The sequence below is a fragment of the Styela clava genome, chromosome 8 (genome assembly GCF_964204865.1).
Source record: "Styela clava chromosome 8, kaStyClav1.hap1.2, whole genome shotgun sequence".
NCBI lineage: Eukaryota > Metazoa > Chordata > Ascidiacea > Stolidobranchia > Styelidae > Styela > Styela clava.
Window position 1 is genome coordinate 20,955,350 of NC_135257.1, and position 16,553 is coordinate 20,971,902.

The 16,553-nt window shown below is 39.6% G+C and overlaps 29 non-coding genes across 29 annotated transcripts; all 29 read right to left on the minus strand.

The window, feature by feature from the left end:
- Positions 1-863: 863 nt before the first annotated feature.
- Positions 864-936, minus strand: Trnak-cuu (transfer RNA lysine (anticodon CUU)). Its single transcript has one exon. It is a non-coding gene; the product is annotated as a tRNA-Lys (tRNA).
- Positions 937-1,382: 446 nt separating this feature from the next.
- Positions 1,383-1,455, minus strand: Trnar-ucg (transfer RNA arginine (anticodon UCG)). Its single transcript has one exon. It is a non-coding gene; the product is annotated as a tRNA-Arg (tRNA).
- Positions 1,456-1,863: 408 nt separating this feature from the next.
- Trnar-ucg (transfer RNA arginine (anticodon UCG)) lies at positions 1,864-1,936 on the minus strand. Its single transcript has one exon. It is a non-coding gene; the product is annotated as a tRNA-Arg (tRNA).
- A 163-nt stretch (positions 1,937-2,099) lies between these two features.
- On the minus strand, positions 2,100-2,172 carry Trnar-ccu (transfer RNA arginine (anticodon CCU)). The gene has a single exon. It is a non-coding gene; the product is annotated as a tRNA-Arg (tRNA).
- Positions 2,173-2,541: 369 nt separating this feature from the next.
- Trnar-acg (transfer RNA arginine (anticodon ACG)) lies at positions 2,542-2,614 on the minus strand. The gene has a single exon. It is a non-coding gene; the product is annotated as a tRNA-Arg (tRNA).
- A 163-nt stretch (positions 2,615-2,777) lies between these two features.
- Positions 2,778-2,850, minus strand: Trnak-cuu (transfer RNA lysine (anticodon CUU)). The gene has a single exon. It is a non-coding gene; the product is annotated as a tRNA-Lys (tRNA).
- Positions 2,851-3,200: 350 nt separating this feature from the next.
- On the minus strand, positions 3,201-3,273 carry Trnar-acg (transfer RNA arginine (anticodon ACG)). Its single transcript has one exon. It is a non-coding gene; the product is annotated as a tRNA-Arg (tRNA).
- A 163-nt stretch (positions 3,274-3,436) lies between these two features.
- Trnak-cuu (transfer RNA lysine (anticodon CUU)) lies at positions 3,437-3,509 on the minus strand. The gene has a single exon. It is a non-coding gene; the product is annotated as a tRNA-Lys (tRNA).
- Positions 3,510-4,438: 929 nt separating this feature from the next.
- Positions 4,439-4,511, minus strand: Trnar-ucg (transfer RNA arginine (anticodon UCG)). The gene has a single exon. It is a non-coding gene; the product is annotated as a tRNA-Arg (tRNA).
- Positions 4,512-4,921: 410 nt separating this feature from the next.
- Positions 4,922-4,994, minus strand: Trnar-ucg (transfer RNA arginine (anticodon UCG)). Its single transcript has one exon. It is a non-coding gene; the product is annotated as a tRNA-Arg (tRNA).
- A 644-nt stretch (positions 4,995-5,638) lies between these two features.
- Trnak-cuu (transfer RNA lysine (anticodon CUU)) lies at positions 5,639-5,711 on the minus strand. Its single transcript has one exon. It is a non-coding gene; the product is annotated as a tRNA-Lys (tRNA).
- A 446-nt stretch (positions 5,712-6,157) lies between these two features.
- Positions 6,158-6,230, minus strand: Trnar-ucg (transfer RNA arginine (anticodon UCG)). Its single transcript has one exon. It is a non-coding gene; the product is annotated as a tRNA-Arg (tRNA).
- Positions 6,231-6,640: 410 nt separating this feature from the next.
- Positions 6,641-6,713, minus strand: Trnar-ucg (transfer RNA arginine (anticodon UCG)). The gene has a single exon. It is a non-coding gene; the product is annotated as a tRNA-Arg (tRNA).
- A 410-nt stretch (positions 6,714-7,123) lies between these two features.
- Trnar-ucg (transfer RNA arginine (anticodon UCG)) lies at positions 7,124-7,196 on the minus strand. The gene has a single exon. It is a non-coding gene; the product is annotated as a tRNA-Arg (tRNA).
- Positions 7,197-7,358: 162 nt separating this feature from the next.
- Positions 7,359-7,431, minus strand: Trnak-cuu (transfer RNA lysine (anticodon CUU)). The gene has a single exon. It is a non-coding gene; the product is annotated as a tRNA-Lys (tRNA).
- A 369-nt stretch (positions 7,432-7,800) lies between these two features.
- Positions 7,801-7,873, minus strand: Trnar-acg (transfer RNA arginine (anticodon ACG)). The gene has a single exon. It is a non-coding gene; the product is annotated as a tRNA-Arg (tRNA).
- A 410-nt stretch (positions 7,874-8,283) lies between these two features.
- Positions 8,284-8,356, minus strand: Trnar-ucg (transfer RNA arginine (anticodon UCG)). Its single transcript has one exon. It is a non-coding gene; the product is annotated as a tRNA-Arg (tRNA).
- Positions 8,357-9,000: 644 nt separating this feature from the next.
- On the minus strand, positions 9,001-9,073 carry Trnak-cuu (transfer RNA lysine (anticodon CUU)). The gene has a single exon. It is a non-coding gene; the product is annotated as a tRNA-Lys (tRNA).
- A 159-nt stretch (positions 9,074-9,232) lies between these two features.
- Positions 9,233-9,305, minus strand: Trnar-ucg (transfer RNA arginine (anticodon UCG)). Its single transcript has one exon. It is a non-coding gene; the product is annotated as a tRNA-Arg (tRNA).
- A 410-nt stretch (positions 9,306-9,715) lies between these two features.
- Positions 9,716-9,788, minus strand: Trnar-ucg (transfer RNA arginine (anticodon UCG)). Its single transcript has one exon. It is a non-coding gene; the product is annotated as a tRNA-Arg (tRNA).
- Positions 9,789-9,950: 162 nt separating this feature from the next.
- Trnak-cuu (transfer RNA lysine (anticodon CUU)) lies at positions 9,951-10,023 on the minus strand. Its single transcript has one exon. It is a non-coding gene; the product is annotated as a tRNA-Lys (tRNA).
- A 369-nt stretch (positions 10,024-10,392) lies between these two features.
- Trnar-acg (transfer RNA arginine (anticodon ACG)) lies at positions 10,393-10,465 on the minus strand. The gene has a single exon. It is a non-coding gene; the product is annotated as a tRNA-Arg (tRNA).
- Positions 10,466-11,110: 645 nt separating this feature from the next.
- On the minus strand, positions 11,111-11,183 carry Trnak-cuu (transfer RNA lysine (anticodon CUU)). Its single transcript has one exon. It is a non-coding gene; the product is annotated as a tRNA-Lys (tRNA).
- A 2,446-nt stretch (positions 11,184-13,629) lies between these two features.
- Trnak-cuu (transfer RNA lysine (anticodon CUU)) lies at positions 13,630-13,702 on the minus strand. Its single transcript has one exon. It is a non-coding gene; the product is annotated as a tRNA-Lys (tRNA).
- Positions 13,703-14,097: 395 nt separating this feature from the next.
- On the minus strand, positions 14,098-14,170 carry Trnak-cuu (transfer RNA lysine (anticodon CUU)). The gene has a single exon. It is a non-coding gene; the product is annotated as a tRNA-Lys (tRNA).
- Positions 14,171-14,764: 594 nt separating this feature from the next.
- Positions 14,765-14,837, minus strand: Trnar-ucg (transfer RNA arginine (anticodon UCG)). Its single transcript has one exon. It is a non-coding gene; the product is annotated as a tRNA-Arg (tRNA).
- Positions 14,838-15,481: 644 nt separating this feature from the next.
- Positions 15,482-15,554, minus strand: Trnak-cuu (transfer RNA lysine (anticodon CUU)). The gene has a single exon. It is a non-coding gene; the product is annotated as a tRNA-Lys (tRNA).
- Positions 15,555-15,997: 443 nt separating this feature from the next.
- Positions 15,998-16,070, minus strand: Trnar-ucg (transfer RNA arginine (anticodon UCG)). The gene has a single exon. It is a non-coding gene; the product is annotated as a tRNA-Arg (tRNA).
- Positions 16,071-16,449: 379 nt separating this feature from the next.
- On the minus strand, positions 16,450-16,522 carry Trnak-cuu (transfer RNA lysine (anticodon CUU)). The gene has a single exon. It is a non-coding gene; the product is annotated as a tRNA-Lys (tRNA).
- Positions 16,523-16,553: the final 31 nt, after the last annotated feature.

Genomic DNA, 16,553 nt, shown 5'->3' on the forward strand with positions numbered 1-16,553 from the left:
CCGACAGAGCTAACCGGGCAATAGGTTTGATTCTTTTCAACGGATCGCCTTCATTTAATAAAGAAGAAACATGCCAATTTCGTTTGAAAAAAGGTGCAAGAATTTAAGTCGATCTGTCTAAAACTAATACACCAAACAATTTTGAACGAGCGCGCCAGGACTCCAACCTGGAATTTTCTGATCCGAAGTCAGACGCGTTATCCATTGCGCCACGCGCCCGTCTACCAGATTGAAAAAAGCTACTCCCAAGAAACAGTTTGAGTGTACAAATAAAATGATCTTTAGAACCTAGTACACGAAATACGGAAATGTATTAATCAGTCTTTTAACTGACCAAATTCCCAGCATTGTTACGAGGTTAGAAAAACGACGAAGCAATATTTTCACAAAAAATACATTACAAGAGATAATAGTTTTAGATTTCTTTGACAAAGACAAAGGATAGAATGACTTCGAGGGTTGGATTAAGTGTCTAACAATATACCGACAGAGCTAGCCGGGCAACGGGTTTGATTCTTTTCAACGGATCGCCTTCATTTAATAAAGAAGAAACATGCCAATGTAGTTTGAAAAAAGATGCAAGAATTTAAGTCGATTTGTCTAAAATTAATACACCAGACAATTTTGAACGAGCGCCAGGACTCGAACCTGGAATCTTCTGATCCGAAGTCAGACGCGTTATCCATTGCGCCACGCGCCCGTCTACCAAATGGAAAAAAGTTATTCTGAAGAAACAGTTTGAGTGTACAAATAAAAGGATCTTTAGAACGAAGTACACGGACTATGGAAATGACTTAATTAGACTTTTAACTTACCAAATTCCCATATCTATAGACAGTTTGCATTTCAAAAAATCTGTCGAACGCCCAACGTGGGGCTCGAACCCACGACCGTTGGATTAAGAGTCCGACGCTCTACCGACTGAGCTAGCCGGGCGACGAGTCTGAATTCTTACAGCGCATCATTCGATCACGGTTTGATTAATTTCAACGGATCGCCATCATTCAATGAGGGAGAAACTTGTCAAAGTGGGTTAAAAAAAGGTTCTACAAGAATTAAAGTCGTTCTGACTAAAATGAATATACCAGACAATTTTAAATAAGCGCGCCAGGACTCGTGCGTGGAATCTTCTTATCCGAAGTCAGCCGCGTTATCCACTGCGCCACGCGCTCGTCTACCAAACGAAAATGCTATTATGAAGAAACAATTCGAGTGTAAGATAGAAAAAATAGAAGATCGTAGTTTTGTTGACAAATAAAACACAAGACTTTGAGAACGGATCGCCTTCATTTAATAAAAAAGAAACATGCCAATGTCATTTGAAAAAAGGTGCAAGAATTTAAGTTGATCTGTCTAAAACTAATACACCAGACAATTTTGAACGAGCGCGCCAGAACTCGAACCTGGAATCTTCTGATCCGAAGTCAGACGCGTTATCCATTGCGCCACGCGCCCGTCTACAAAATGGAGTAAAGCAATTCCGAAGAAACAGTTTGAGTTTACAAATAAAATGATCTTGAGAACCTAGTACACGAAATACGGAAATGTATTAATCAGTCTTTTAACTGACCAAATTCCCAGCATTGTTACGAGGTTAGAAAAACGATGAAGCAATATTTTCACAAAAAATACATTACAAGAGATAGAAGTTTTAGATTTGTTTGACACAGACAAAAGATAGAATGACTTCGAGGGTTGAATTAAGTTTCTAACAATATACCGACAGAGCTAGCAGGGCAACGGCTTTGATTCTTTTCAACGGATCGCCTTCATTTAATAAAGAAGAAACATGCCAATGTCGTTTGAAAAAGATGCAAGAATTTAAGTCGATCTGTCTAAAACTAATACACCAGACAATTTGAACGAGCGCGCCAGGACTCGAACCTGGAATCTTCTGATTCGAAGACAGACGCGTTATCCATTGCGCCACGCGCCCGTCTACCAAATGGAAAAAAGTTATTCTGAAGAAACAGTTTGAGTGTACAAATAAAAGGATCTTTAGAACGGAGTACACGGACTATGGAAATGACTTAATTAGACTTTTAACTTACCAAACTCACATATCTATAGACAGTTTGCATTTCAAAAAACCTGTCGAACGCCCAACGTGGGGCTCGAACCCACGACCGTTGGATTAGGAGTCCAACGCTCTACCGACTGAGCTAGCCGGGCGACGAGTCTGATTTCTTACAACGGATCATTTGATCACGGTTTGATTCATTTTAACGGATCGCCATCATTCAATGAGGGAGAAACTTGTCAAAGTGGGTTGAAAAAAGGTGCTACAAGAATTAAAGTCGTTCTGACTAAAATGAATATACCAGACAATTTTAAATAAGCACGCCAGGACTCGAGAGCGTGGAATCTTCTTATCCGAAGTCAGCCGCGTTATCCACTGCGCCACGCGCCCGTCTACCAAACGAAAAAGGTATTATGAAGAAACAATTCGAGTGTAAGATAGAAAAGATAGAAGATCGTAGTTTTGTTGACAAATAAAACACAAGACTTTGAGCACTTATAAAACAATTTGTAAAATATATGCGAGCACGCCAGGATTCGAACCTGGAGTCTTCTGATCCGTAGTCAGACGCGTTATCCATTGCGCCACGCGCCCGTCTACTAAATGGAAAAAAGTTATTCTGAAGAAACAGTTTGAGTGTACAAATAAAAGGATCTTTAGAACCGAGTATACAAAATATGGAAATGAATTAATTAGACTTTTAACTTACCAAACTCACATATCTATAGACAGTTTGCATTTCAAAAAATCTGTCTAACGCCCAATGTGGGGCTCGAACCCACGACCGTTGGATTAAGAGTCCAACGCTCTACCGACTGAGCTAGCCGGGCGACGAGTCTGAATTCTTACAACGGATCATTTGATCACGGTTTGATTCATTTCAACGGATCGCCATCATTCAATGAGGGAGAAACTTGTCAAAGTGGGTTAAAAAAATGAATATGACTAAAATGAATATACCAGACAATTTTAAATAAGCACGCCAGGACTCGAGAGCGTGGAATCTTCTTATCCGAAGTCAGCCGCGTTATCCACTGCGCCACGCGCCCGTCTACCAAACGAAAAAGGTATTATGAAGAAACAATTCGAGTGTAAGATAGAAAAGATAGAAGATCGTAGTTTTGTTGACAAATAAAACACAAGACTTTGAGCACTTATAAAACAATTTGTAAAATATATGCGAGCACGCCAGGATTCGAACCTGGAGTCTTCTGATCCGTAGTCAGACGCGTTATCCATTGCGCCACGCGCCCGTCTACTAAATGGAAAAAAGTTATTCTGAAGAAACAGTTTGAGTGTACAAATAAAAGGATCTTTAGAACCGAGTATACAAAATATGGAAATGAATTAATTAGACTTTTAACTTACCAAACTCACATATCTATAGACAGTTTGCATTTCAAAAAATCTGTCGAACGCCCAACGTGGGGCTCGAACCCACGACCGTTGGATTAAGAGTCCAACGCTCTACCGACTGAGCTAGCCGGGCGACGAGTCTGAATTCTTACAACGGATCATTTGATCACGGTTTGATTCATTTCAACGGATCGCCATCATTCAATGAGGGAGAAACTTGTCAAAGTGGGTTAAAAAAAGGTTCTACAAGAATTAAAGTCGTTCTGACTAAAATGAATATACCAGACAATTTTAAATAAGCGCGCCAGGACTCGTGCGTGGAATCTTCTTATCCGAAGTCAGCCGCGTTATCCACTGCGCCACGCGCTCGTCTACCAAACGAAAATGCTATTATGAAGAAACAATTCGAGTGTAAGATAGAAAAGATAGAAGATCGTAGTTTTGTTGACAAATAAAACACAAGACTTTGAGAACGGATCGCCTTCATTTAATAAAAAAGAAACATGCCAATGTCATTTGAAAAAAGGTGCAAGAATTTAAGTTGATCTGTCTAAAACTAATACACCAGACAATTTTGAAAGAGCGCGCCAGGACTCGAACCTGGAATCTTCTGGTCCGAAGTCAGACGCGTTATCAATTGCGCCACGCGCCCGTCTACAAAATGGAGAAAAGCTATTCCGAAGAAACAGTTTGAGTGTACAAATAAAATCATCTTGAGAACCTAGTACACGAAATACGGAAATGTATTAATCAGTCTTTTAACTGACCAAATTCCCAGCATTGTTACGAGGTTAGAAAAACGATGAAGCAATATTTTCACAAAAAATACATTACAAGAGATAGAAGTTTTAGATTTGTTTGACACAGACAAAAGATAGAATGACTTCGAGGGTTGAATTAAGTTTCTAACAATATACCGACAGAGCTAGCAGGGCAACGGATTTGATTCTTTTCAACGGATCGCCTTCATTTGATAAAGAAGAAACATGCCAATGTCATTTGAAAAAAGGTGCAAGAATTTAAATTGATCTGTCTAAAACTAATAAACCAGACAATTTTGAACGAGCGCGCCAGGACTCGAACCTGGAAACTTCTGATCCGAAGTCAGACGCGTTATCCATTGCGCCACGCGCCCGTCTACAAAATGGAAAAAAGCTATTCCGAAGAAACAGTTTGAGTGTACTAATAATATGATCTTGAGAACCTAGTACACGAAAGTCGGAAATGTATTAATCAGTCTTTTAAGTGACCAAATTCCCAGCATTGTTATGAGGTTAGAAAAACGATGAAGCAATATTTTCACAAAAAATACATTACAAGAGATAGAAGTTTTAAATTTGTTTGACACAGACAAAGGATAGAATGATTTCGAGGGTTGGATTAAGTTTCTAACAATATACCGACAGAGCTAGCAGGGCAACGGGTTTGATTCTTTTCAACGGATCGCCTTCATTTAATAAAGAAGAAACATGTCAATGTCGTTTAAAAAAATATGCAAGAATTTAAGTCGATCTGTCTAAAACTAATACACCAGACAATTTCGAACAAGCGCGCCAGGACTCGAACCTGGAATCTTCTGATCCGAAGTCAGACGCGTTATCCACTGCGCCACGCGCCCGTCTACCAAGTGGATAAAAGTTATTCTGAAGAAACAGTTTGAGTGTACAAATAAAAGGATCTTGAGAACCGAGTACACAAAATACGGAAATGTGTTTATCAGAATTTTAACTGACCAAATTCCCAGCATTGTTTTGAGGTTAGAAAAACGATAAAGCAATAATTTCTTAAAAAATACATTACAAGAGGTAGAAGTTTTAGATTTCTTTGACAAAGACAAAGGATAGAATGACTTCGAGGGTTGGATTAAGTGTCTAACAATATACCGACAGAGCTAGCCGGGCAACGGGTTTGATTCTTTTCAACGGATCGCCTTCATTTAATAAAGAAGAAACATGCCAATGTCGTTTGAAAAAAGATGCAAGAATTTAAGTCGATCTGTCTAAAATTAATACACCAGACAATTTTGAACGAGCGCCAGGACTCGAACCTGGAATCTTCTGATCCGAAGTCAGACGCGTTATCCATTGCGCCACGCGCCCGTCTACCAAATGGAAAAAAGTTATTCTGAAGAAACAGTTTGAGTGTACAAATAAAAGGATCTTTAGAACGAAGTACACGGACTATGGAAATGACTTAATTAGACTTTTAACTTACCAAATTCACATATCTATAGACAGTTTGCATTTCAAAAAATCTGTCGAACGCCCAACGTGGGGCTCGAACCCACGACCGTTGGATTAAGAGTCCAACGCTCTACCGACTGAGCTAGCCGGGCGACGAGTCTGAATTCTTACAGCGGATCATTCGATCACGATTTGATTCATTTCAACGGATCGCCATCATTCAATGAGGGAGAAACTTGTCAAAGTGGGTTAAAAAAAGGTTATACAAGAATTAAAGTCGTTCTGACTAAAATGAATATACCAGACAATTTTAAATAAGCGCGCCAGGACTCGTGTGTGGAATCTTCTTATCCGAAGTCAGCCGCGTTATCCACTGCGCCACGCGCTCGTCTACCAAACGAAAATGCTATTATGAAGAAACAATTCGAGTGTAAGATAGAAAAAATAGAAGATCGTAGTTTTGTTGAGAAATAAAACACAAGACTTTGAGAACGGATCGCCTTCATTTAATAAAAAAGAAACATGCCAATGTCATTTGAAAAAAGGTGCAAGAATTTAAGTTGATCTGTCTAAAACTAATACACCAGACAATTTTGAACGAGCGCGCCAGAACTCGAACCTGGAATCTTCTGATCCGAAGTCAGACGCGTTATCCATTGCGCCACGCGCCCGTCTACAAAATGGAGAAAAGCTATTCCGAAGAAACAGTTTGAGTGTACAAATAAAATCATCTTGAGAACCTAGTACACGAAATACGGAAATGTATTAATCAGTCTTTTAACTGACCAAATTCCCAGCATTGTTATGAGGTTAGAAAAACGATGAAGCAATATTTTCACAAAAAATTCATTACAAGAGATAGAAGTTTTAAATTTGTTTGACACAGACAAAGGATAGAATGACTTCGAGGGTTGGATTAAGTTTCTAACAATATACCGACAGAGCTAGCAGGGCAACGGGTTTGATTCTTTTCAACGGATCGCCTTCATTTAATAAAGAAGAAACATGCCAATGTCGTTTAAAAAAATATGCAAGAATTTAAGTCGATCTGTCTAAAACTAATACACCAGACAATTTTGAACAAGCGCGCCAGGACTCGAACCTGGAATCTTCTGATCCGAAGTCAGACGCGTTATCCACTGCGCCACGCGCCCGTCTACCAAGTGGATAAAAGTTATTCTGAAGAAACAGTTTGAGTGTACAAATAAAAGGATCTTGAGAACCGAGTACACAAAATAAGGAAATGTGTTTATCAGAATTTTAACTGACCAAATTCCCAGCATTGTTTTGAGGTTAGAAAAACGATAAAGCAATAATTTCTTAAAAAATACATTACAAGAGGTAGAAGTTTTAGATTTGTTTGACAAAGACAAAAGATAGAATGACTTTGAGGGTTGGATTAAGTGTCCAACAATATACCGACAGAGCTAGCCGGGCAACGGGTTTGATTCTTTTCAACGGATCGCCTTCATTTAATAAAGAAGAAACATGTCAATGTCGTTTGAAAAAAGGTGCAAGAATTTAAGTCGATCTGTCTAAAACTAATACACCAGACAATTTTGAACGAGCGCGCCAGGACTCGAACCTGGAATCTTCTGATCCGAAATCAGACGCGTTATCCATTGCGCCACGCGCCCGTCTACCAAGTGGATAAAAGTTATTCTGAAGAAACAGTTTGAGTGTACAAATAAAAGGATCTTTAGAACCGAGTACACGAAATATGGAAATGAGTTAATTAGACTTTTAACTTACCAAACTCACATATCTATAGACAGTTTGCATTTCAAAAAACTTTCGGACGCCCAACGTGGGGATCGAACCCACGACCGTTGGATTAAGAGTCCAACGCTCTACCGACTGAGCCAGCCGGGCGACGAGTCTGATTTCTTACAACGGATCATTTGATCACGGTTTGATTCATTTCAACGGATCGCCTTTATTCAATGAGGGAGAAACTTGTCAAAGTGGGTTGAAAAAAGGTGCTACAGGAATTAAAGTCGTTCTGACTAAAATGAATATACCAGACAATTTTAAATAAGCACGCCAGGACTCGAGAGCGTGGAATCTTCTTATCCGAAGTCAGCCGCGATATCCACTGCGCCACGCGCCCGTCTACCAAACGAAAAAGCTATTATGAAGAAACAATTCGAGTGTAAGATAGAAAAGATAGAAGATCGTAGTTTTGTTGACAAATAAAACACAAGACTTTGAGCACTTATAAAACAATTTGTAAAATATATGCGAGCACGCCAGGATTCGAACCTGGAATCTTCTGATCCGTAGTCAGACGCGTTATCCATTGCGCCACGCGCCCGTCTACTAAATGGAAAAAAGTTATTCTGAAGAAACAGTTTGAGTGTACAAATAAAAGGTTCTTTAGAACCGAGTATACGAAATATGGAAATGAATTAATTAGACTTTTAACTGACCAAATTCCCAGCATTGTTTCGAGGTTAGAAAAACGATAAAGCAATATATTCTTAAAAAATACATTACAAGAGATAGAAGTTTTAGATTTGTTTGATAAAGACAAAAGATAGAATGACTTTGAGGGTTGGATTAAGTGTCCAACAATATACCGACAGAGCTAGCCGGGCAATAGGTTTGATTCTTTTCAACGGATCGCCTTCATTTAATAAAGAAGAAACATGCCAATGTCGTTTGAAAAAAGGTGCAAGAATTTAAGTCGATCTGTCTAAAACTAATACACCAGACAATTTTGAACGAGCGCGCCAGGACTCCAACCTGGAATCTTCTGATCCGAAGTCAGACGCGTTATCCATTGCGCCACGCGCCCGTCTACCAGATTGAAAAAAGCTATTCCCAAGAAACAGTTTGAGTGTACAAATAAAATGATCTTTAGAACCTAGTACACGAAATACGGAAATGTATTAATCAGTCTTTTAACTGACCAAATTCCCAGCATTGTTACGAGGTTAGAAAAACGATGAAGCAATATTTTCACAAAAAATACATTACAAGAGATAATAGTTTTAGATTTCTTTGACAAAGACAAAGGATAGAATGACTTCGAGGGTTGGATTAAGTGTCTAACAATATACCGACAGAGCTAGCCGGGCAACGGGTTTGATTCTTTTCAACGGATCGCCTTCATTTAATAAAGAAGAAACATGCCAATGTCGTTTGAAAAAAGATGCAAGAATTTAAGTCGATCTGTCTAAAATTAATACACCAGACAATTTTGAACGAGCGCCAGGACTCGAACCTGGAATCTTTTGATCCGAAGTCAGACGCGTTATCCATTGCGCCACGCGCCCGTCTACCAAATGGAAAAAAGTTATTCTGAAGAAACAGTTTGAGTGTACAAATAAAAGGATCTTTAGAACGAAGTACACGGACTATGGAAATGACTTAATTAGACTTTTAACTTACAAAACTCACATATCTATAGACAGTTTGCATTTCAAAAAATCTGTCGAACGCCCAACGTGGGGCTCGAACCCACGACCGTTGGATTAAGAGTCCAACGCTCTACCGACTGAGCTAGCCGGGCGACGAGTCTGAATTCTTACAACGGATCATTTGATCACGTTTGATTCATTTCAACGGATCGCCATCATTCAATGAGGGAGAAACTTGTCAAAGTGGGTTAAAAAAATATGCAAGAATTTAAGTCGATCTGTCTAAAACTAATACACCAGACAATTTTGAACAAGCGCGCCAGGACTCGAACCTGGAATCTTCTGATCCGAAGTCAGACGCGTTATCCACTGCGCCACGCGCCCGTCTACCAAGTGGATAAAAGTTATTCTGAAGAAACAGTTTGAGTGTACAAATAAAAGGATCTTGAGAACCGAGTACACAAAATACGGAAATGTGTTTATCAGAATTTTAACTGACCAAATTCCCAGCATTGTTTTGAGGTTAGAAAAACGATAAAGCAATAATTTTTTAAAAAATACATTACAAGAGGTAGAAGTTTTAGATTTGTTTGACAAAGACAAAAGATAGAATGACTTTGAGGGTTGGATTAAGTGTCCAACAATATACCGACAGAGCTAGCCGGGCAACGGGTTTGATTCTTTTCAACGGATCGCCTTCATTTAATAAAGAAGAAACATGTCAATGTCGTTTGAAAAAAGGTGCAAGAATTTAAGTCGATCTGTCTAAAACTAATACACCAGACAATTTTGAACGAGCGCGCCAGGACTCGAACCTGGAATCTTCTGATCCGAAATCAGACGCGTTATCCATTGTGCCACGCGCCCGTCTACCAAGTGGATAAAAGTTATTCTGAAGAAACAGTTTGAGTGTACAAATAAAAGGATCTTTAGAACCGAGTACACGAAATATGGAAATGAGTTAATTAGACTTTTAACTTACCAAACTCACATATCTATAGACAGTTTGCATTTCAAAAAACTTTCGAACGCCCAACGTGGGGATCGAACCCACGACCGTTGGATTAAGAGTCCAACGCTCTACCGACTGAGCTAGCCGGGCGACGAGTCTGATTTCTTACAACGGATCATTTGATCACGGTTTGATTCATTTCAACGGATCGCCTTTATTCAATGAGGGAGAAACTTGTCAAAGTGGGTTGAAAAAAGGTGCTACAAGAATTAAAGTCGTTCTGACTAAAATGAATATACCAGACAATTTTAAATAAGCACGCCAGGACTCGAGAGCGTGGAATCTTCTTATCCGAAGTCAGCCGCGATATCCACTGCGCCACGCGCCCGTCTACCAAACGAAAAAGCTATTATGAAGAAACAATTCGAGTGTAAGATAGAAAAGATAGAAGATCGTAGTTTTGTTGACAAATAAAACACAAGACTTTGAGCACTTATAAAACAATTTGTAAAATATATGCGAGCACGCCAGGATTCGAACCTGGAATCTTCTGATCCGTAGTCAGACGCGTTATCCATTGCGCCACGCGCCCGTCTACTAAATGGAAAAAAGTTATTCTGAAGAAACAGTTTGAGTGTACAAATAAAAGGTTCTTTAGTACCGAGTATACGAAATATGGAAATGAAATAATTAGACTTTTAACTGACCAAATTCCCAGCATTGTTTCGAGGTTAGAAAAACGATAAAGCAATATATTCTTAAAAAATACTTTACAAGAGATAGAAGTTTTAGATTTGTTTGATAAAGACAAAAGATAGAATGACTTTGAGGGTTGGATTAAGTGTCCAACAATATACCGACAGAGCTAGCCGGGCAATAGGTTTGATTCTTTTCAACGGATCGCCTTCATTTAATAAAGAAGAAACATGCCAATGTCGTTTGAAAAAAGGTGCAAGAATTTAAGTCGATCTGTCTAAAACTAATACACCAGACAATTTTGAACGAGCGCGCCAGGACTCCAACCTGGAATCTTCTGATCCGAAGTCAGACGCGTTATCCATTGAGCCACGCGCCCGTCTACCAGATTGAAAAAAGCTATTCCCAAGAAACAGTTTGAGTGTACAAATAAAAGGATCTTTAGAACCGAGTACACGAAATATGGAAATGAGTTAATTAGACTTTTAACTTACCAAACTCACATATCTATAGACAGTTTGCATTTCAAAAAACTTTCGAACGCCCAACGTGGGGATCGAACCCACGACCGTTGGATTAAGAGTCCAACGCTCTACCGACTGAGCCAGCCGGGCGACGAGTCTGATTTCTTACAACGGATCATTTGATCACGGTTTGATTCATTGCAACGGATCGCCTTTATTCAATGAGGGAGAAAACTTGTTAAAGTGGGTTGAAAAAAGGTGCTACAAGAATTAAAGTCGTTCTGACTAAAATGAATATACCAGACAATTTTAAATAAGCACGCCAGGACTCGAGAGCGTGGAATCTTCTTATCCGAAGTCAGCCGCGATATCCACTGCGCCACGCGCCCGTCTACCAAACGAAAAAGCTATTATGAAGAAACAATTCGAGTGTAAGATAGAAAAGATAGAAGATCGTAGTTTTGTTGACAAATAAAACACAAGACTTTGAGCACTTATAAAACAATTTGTAAAATATATGCGAGCACGCCAGGATTCGAACCTTGAATATTCGGGTTCGAGAATGACTTTGAGGGTTGGATTAAGTGTCCAACAATATACCGACAGAGCTAGCCGGGCAATAGGTTTGATTCTTTTCAACGGATCGCCTTCATTTAATAAAGAAGAAACATGCCAATGTCGTTTGAAAAAAGGTGCAAGAATTTAAGTCGATCTGTCTAAAACTAATACACCAGACAATTTTGAACGAGCGCGCCAGGACTCCAACCTGGAATCTTCTGATCCGAAGTCAGACGTGTTATCCATTGCGCCACGCGCCCGTCTACCAGATTGAAAAAAGCTATTCCCAAGAAACAGTTTGAGTGTACAAATAAAATGATCTTTAGAACCTAGTACACGAAATACGGAAATGTATTAATCAGTCTTTTAACTGACCAAATTCCCAGCATTGTTACGAGGTTAGAAAAACGATGAAGCAATATTTTCACAAAAAATACATTACAAGAGATAATAGTTTTAGATTTCTTTGAAAATGACAAAGGATAGAATGACTTCGAGGGTTGGATTAAGTGTCTAACAATATACCGACAGAGCTAGCCGGGCAACGGGTTTGATTCTTTTCAACGGATCGCCTTCATTTAATAAAGAAGAAACATGCCAATGTCGTTTGAAAAAAGATGCAAGAATTTAAGTCGATCTGTCTAAAATTAATACACCAGACAATTTTGAACGAGCGCCAGGACTCGAACCTGGAATCTTTTGATCCGAAGTCAGACGCGTTATCCATTGCGCCACGCGCCCGTCTACCAAATGGAAAAAAGTTATTCTGAAGAAACAGTTTGAGTGTACAAATAAAAGGATCTTTAGAACGAAGTACACGGACTATGGAAATGACTTAATTAGACTTTTAACTTACCAAACTCACATATCTATAGACCAGTGGTTCCCAACGGCCGGTCCGCGGACCGGTGCCGGTCCGCAAAGCTTTTTTGCCGGTCCGCAAGAAATTTCGTTGTTTTGTTGTTTTTATGCCGTCTCAATCGCTTTACCGAAGACGAGGTTGCGTTTGTTTATTGCGCAATTTCTCTTCCGTCGTCATATTGCGACATCTTGGCGACGTCTTTCGCGACATATTGGCGCCGAGTAATCACACTTTTCGCTTTTTTGGCTGCGATTTATCGCGAATGTGCTTCATCAAATCTCGCAAGATTCAGAAACCTAAAAATCGGCAGGCGTGCTTCTCCTGTTCTGCATGCTTTTCCTGATTAATATGACAATCCATATAAAACGTTATGCATATTTCTTTGTTTGAACCAGAAAACAGAAAAAAACAGTATAAAATCCCAGTAACATATGAACTTGGTGCGACCTTGCAGGTGGTCACGAGATGCGCAAAAAAGCATGGGCCGCTGAGATCTTTTCCAGTATTTTGAGCAGACACAGTAGGATTGATCCTGGTGCCAACTTGTCAAGTTACCGACGACTTTGACATTGTAATGTAAATTCATGTCGTTTGAGCCGTCGGTCAACTGCAGAGGGATTAATATTATGAACCCGATGAAAAAGATAAAACTTGAATAAAACGGAGCACAGAAATCGGCTACACGCTGCTGCAGAGCCACGTGTTGCAGAAACTTCTTTGAGGCCTCGTTTGCAGTTTTATATTGAAAACGAAACAACAGCAAGATTCTAACTAGAGTTAATTGTGTTTTTACATGATTTGGCATGTACATGTTTTTTTTTATGTGAGATATTTTATGTATGCCTTTCTTACGCATAATGGGTGCTCAACACTGCATTTCATTACGCAAATAAATGGTATTATTTTATGTTTCACCTATTTCAATATTTGGCCGACACAATATTTGATAGTTTTTCTTCGTGTGAAATGTTTTCAAGTGTGCCTTTTTTGTCTAAAAGCATATTGAGTGCCCGACATTGCATTATATTAGGCACATATATGTTACTCTTTTCTGTTCCGAACATTCCAATTTTTGCCGGTCCGCCAGTACATTTAATTTAATTTTACCGGTCCGCCAGGGTAAAAAGGTTGGGAACCACTGCTATAGACAGTTTGCATTTCAAAAAATCTGTCGAACGCCCAACGTGGGGCTCGAACCCACGACCGTTGGATTAAGAGTCCAACGCTCTACCGACTGAGCTAGCCGGGCGACGAGTCTGAATTCTTACAACGGATCATTTGATCACGGTTTGATTCATTTCAACGGATCGCCATCATTCAATGAGGGAGAAACTTGTCAAAGTGGGTTAAAAATATATGCAAGAATTTAAGTCGATCTGTCTAAAACTAATACACCAGACAATTTTGAACAAGCGCGCCAGTACTCGAACCTGGAATCTTCTGATCCGAAGTCAGACGCGTTATCCACTGCGCCACGCGCCCGTCTACCAAGTGGATAAAAGTTATTCTGAAGAAACAGTTTGAGTGTACAAATAAAAGGATCTTTAGAACCGAGTACACGAAATATGGAAATGAGTTAATTAGACTTTTAACTTACCAAACTCACATATCTTTAGACAGTTTGCATTTCAAAAAATTTTCGAACGCCCAACGTGGGGATGGAACCCACGACCGTTGGATTAAGAGTCCAACGCCCTACCGACTGAGCCAGCCGGGCGACGAGTCTGATTTCTTACAACGGATCATTTGATCACGGTTTGATTCATTTCAACGGATCGCCTTTATTCAATGAGGGAGAAACTTGTCAAAGTGGGTTGAAAAAAGGTGCTACAAGAATTAAAGTCGTTCTGACTAAAATGAATATACCAGACAATTTTAAATAAGCACGCCAGGACTCGAGAGCGTGGAATCTTCTTATCCGAAGTCAGCCGCGATATCCACTGCGCCACGCGCCCGTCTACCAAACGAAAAAGCTATTATGAAGAAACAATTCGAGTGTAAGATAGAAAAGATAGAAGATCGTAGTTTTGTTGACAAATAAAACACAAGACTTTGAGCACTTATAAAACAATTTGTAAAATATATGCGAGCACGCCAGGATTCGAACCTTGAATATTCGGGTTCGAGAATGACTTTGAGGGTTGGATTAAGTGTCCAACAATATACCGACAGAGCTAGCCGGGCAATAGGTTTGATTCTTTTCAACGGATCGCCTTCATTTAATAAAGAAGAAACATGCCAATGTCGTTTGAAAAAAGGTGCAAGAATTTAAGTCGATCTGTCTAAAACTAATACACCAGACAATTTTGAACGAGCGCGCCAGGACTCCAACCTGGAATCTTCTGATCCGAAGTCAGACGCGTTATCCATTGCGCCACGCGCCCGTCTACCAGATTGAAAAAAGCTATTCCCAAGAAACAGTTTGAGTGTACAAATAAAATGATCTTTAGAACCTAGTACACGAAATACGGAAATGTATTAATCAGTCTTTTAACTGACCAAATTCCCAGCATTGTTACGAGGTTAGAAAAACGATGAAGCAATATTTTCACAAAAAATACATTACAAGAGATAATAGTTTTAGATTTCTTTGACAAAGACAAAGGATAGAATGACTTCGAGGGTTGGATTAAGTGTCTAACAATATACCGACAGAGCTAGCCGGGCAACGGGTTTGATTCTTCTCAACGGATCGCCTTCATTTAATAGAGAAGAAACATGCCAATGTCGTTTGAAAAAAGATGCAAGAATTTAGGTCGATCTGTCTAAAATTAATACACCAGACAATTTTGAACGAGCGCCAGGACTAGAACCTGGAATCTTTTGATCCGAAGTCAGACGCGTTATCCATTGCGCCACGCGCCCGTCTACCAAATGGAAAAAAGTTATTCTGAAGAAACAGTTTGAGTGTACAAATAAAAGGATCTTTAGAACGAAGTACACGGACTATGGAAATGACTTATTTAGACTTTTAACTTACCAAACTCACATATCTATAGACAGTTTGCATTTCAAAAAATCTGTCGAACGCCCAACGTGGGGCTCGAACCCACGACCGTTGGATTAAGAGTCCAACACTCTACCGACTGAGCTAGCCGGGCGCCGAGTCTGAATTCTTACAACGGATCATTTGATCACGGTTTGATTAAATTCAACGGATCGCCATCATTCAATGAGGGAGAAACTTGTCAAAGTGGGTTAAAAAAATATGCAAGAATTTAAGTCGACCTGTCTAAAATGAATATACCAGAAAATTTTAAATAAGCGCGCCAGGACTCGTGCGTGGAATCTTCTTATCCGAAGTCAGCCGCGTTATCCACTGCGCCACGCGCTCGTCTACCAAACGAAAATGCTATTATGAAGAAACAATTCGAGTGTAAGATAGAAAAGATAGAAGATCGTAGTTTTGTTGACAAATAAAACACAAGACTTTGAGAACGGATCGCCTTCATTTAATAAAAAAGAAACATGCCAATGTCATTTGAAAAAAGGTGCAAGAATTTAAGTTGATCTGTCTAAAACTAATACACCAGACAATTTTGAACGAGCGCGCCAGGACTCGAACCTGGAATCTTCTGATCCGAAGTCAGACGCGTTATCCATTGCGCCACGCGCACGTCTACAAAATGGAGAAAAGCTATTCCGAAGAAACAGTTTGAGTGTACAAATAAAATGATCTTGAGAACCTAGTACACGAAATACGGAAATGTATTAATCAGTCTTTTAACTGACCAAATTCCCAGCATTGTTACGAGGTTAGAAAAACAATGAAGCAATATTTTCACAATCTTCTGATCCGAAGTCAGACGCGTTATCCATTGCGCCACGCGCCCGTCTACCAAATGGAAAAAGGTTATTCTGAAGAAACAGTTTGAGTGTACAAATAAAAGGATCTTTAGAACGGAGTACACGGACTATGGAAATGACTTAATTAGACTTTTAACTTACCAAACTCACATATCTATAGACAGTTTGCATTTCAAAAAATCTGTCGAACGCCCAACGTGGGGCTCGAACCCACGACCGTTGGATTAAGAGTCCAACGCTCTACCGACTGAGCTAGCCGGGCGACGAGTCTGAATTCTTACAACGGATCATTT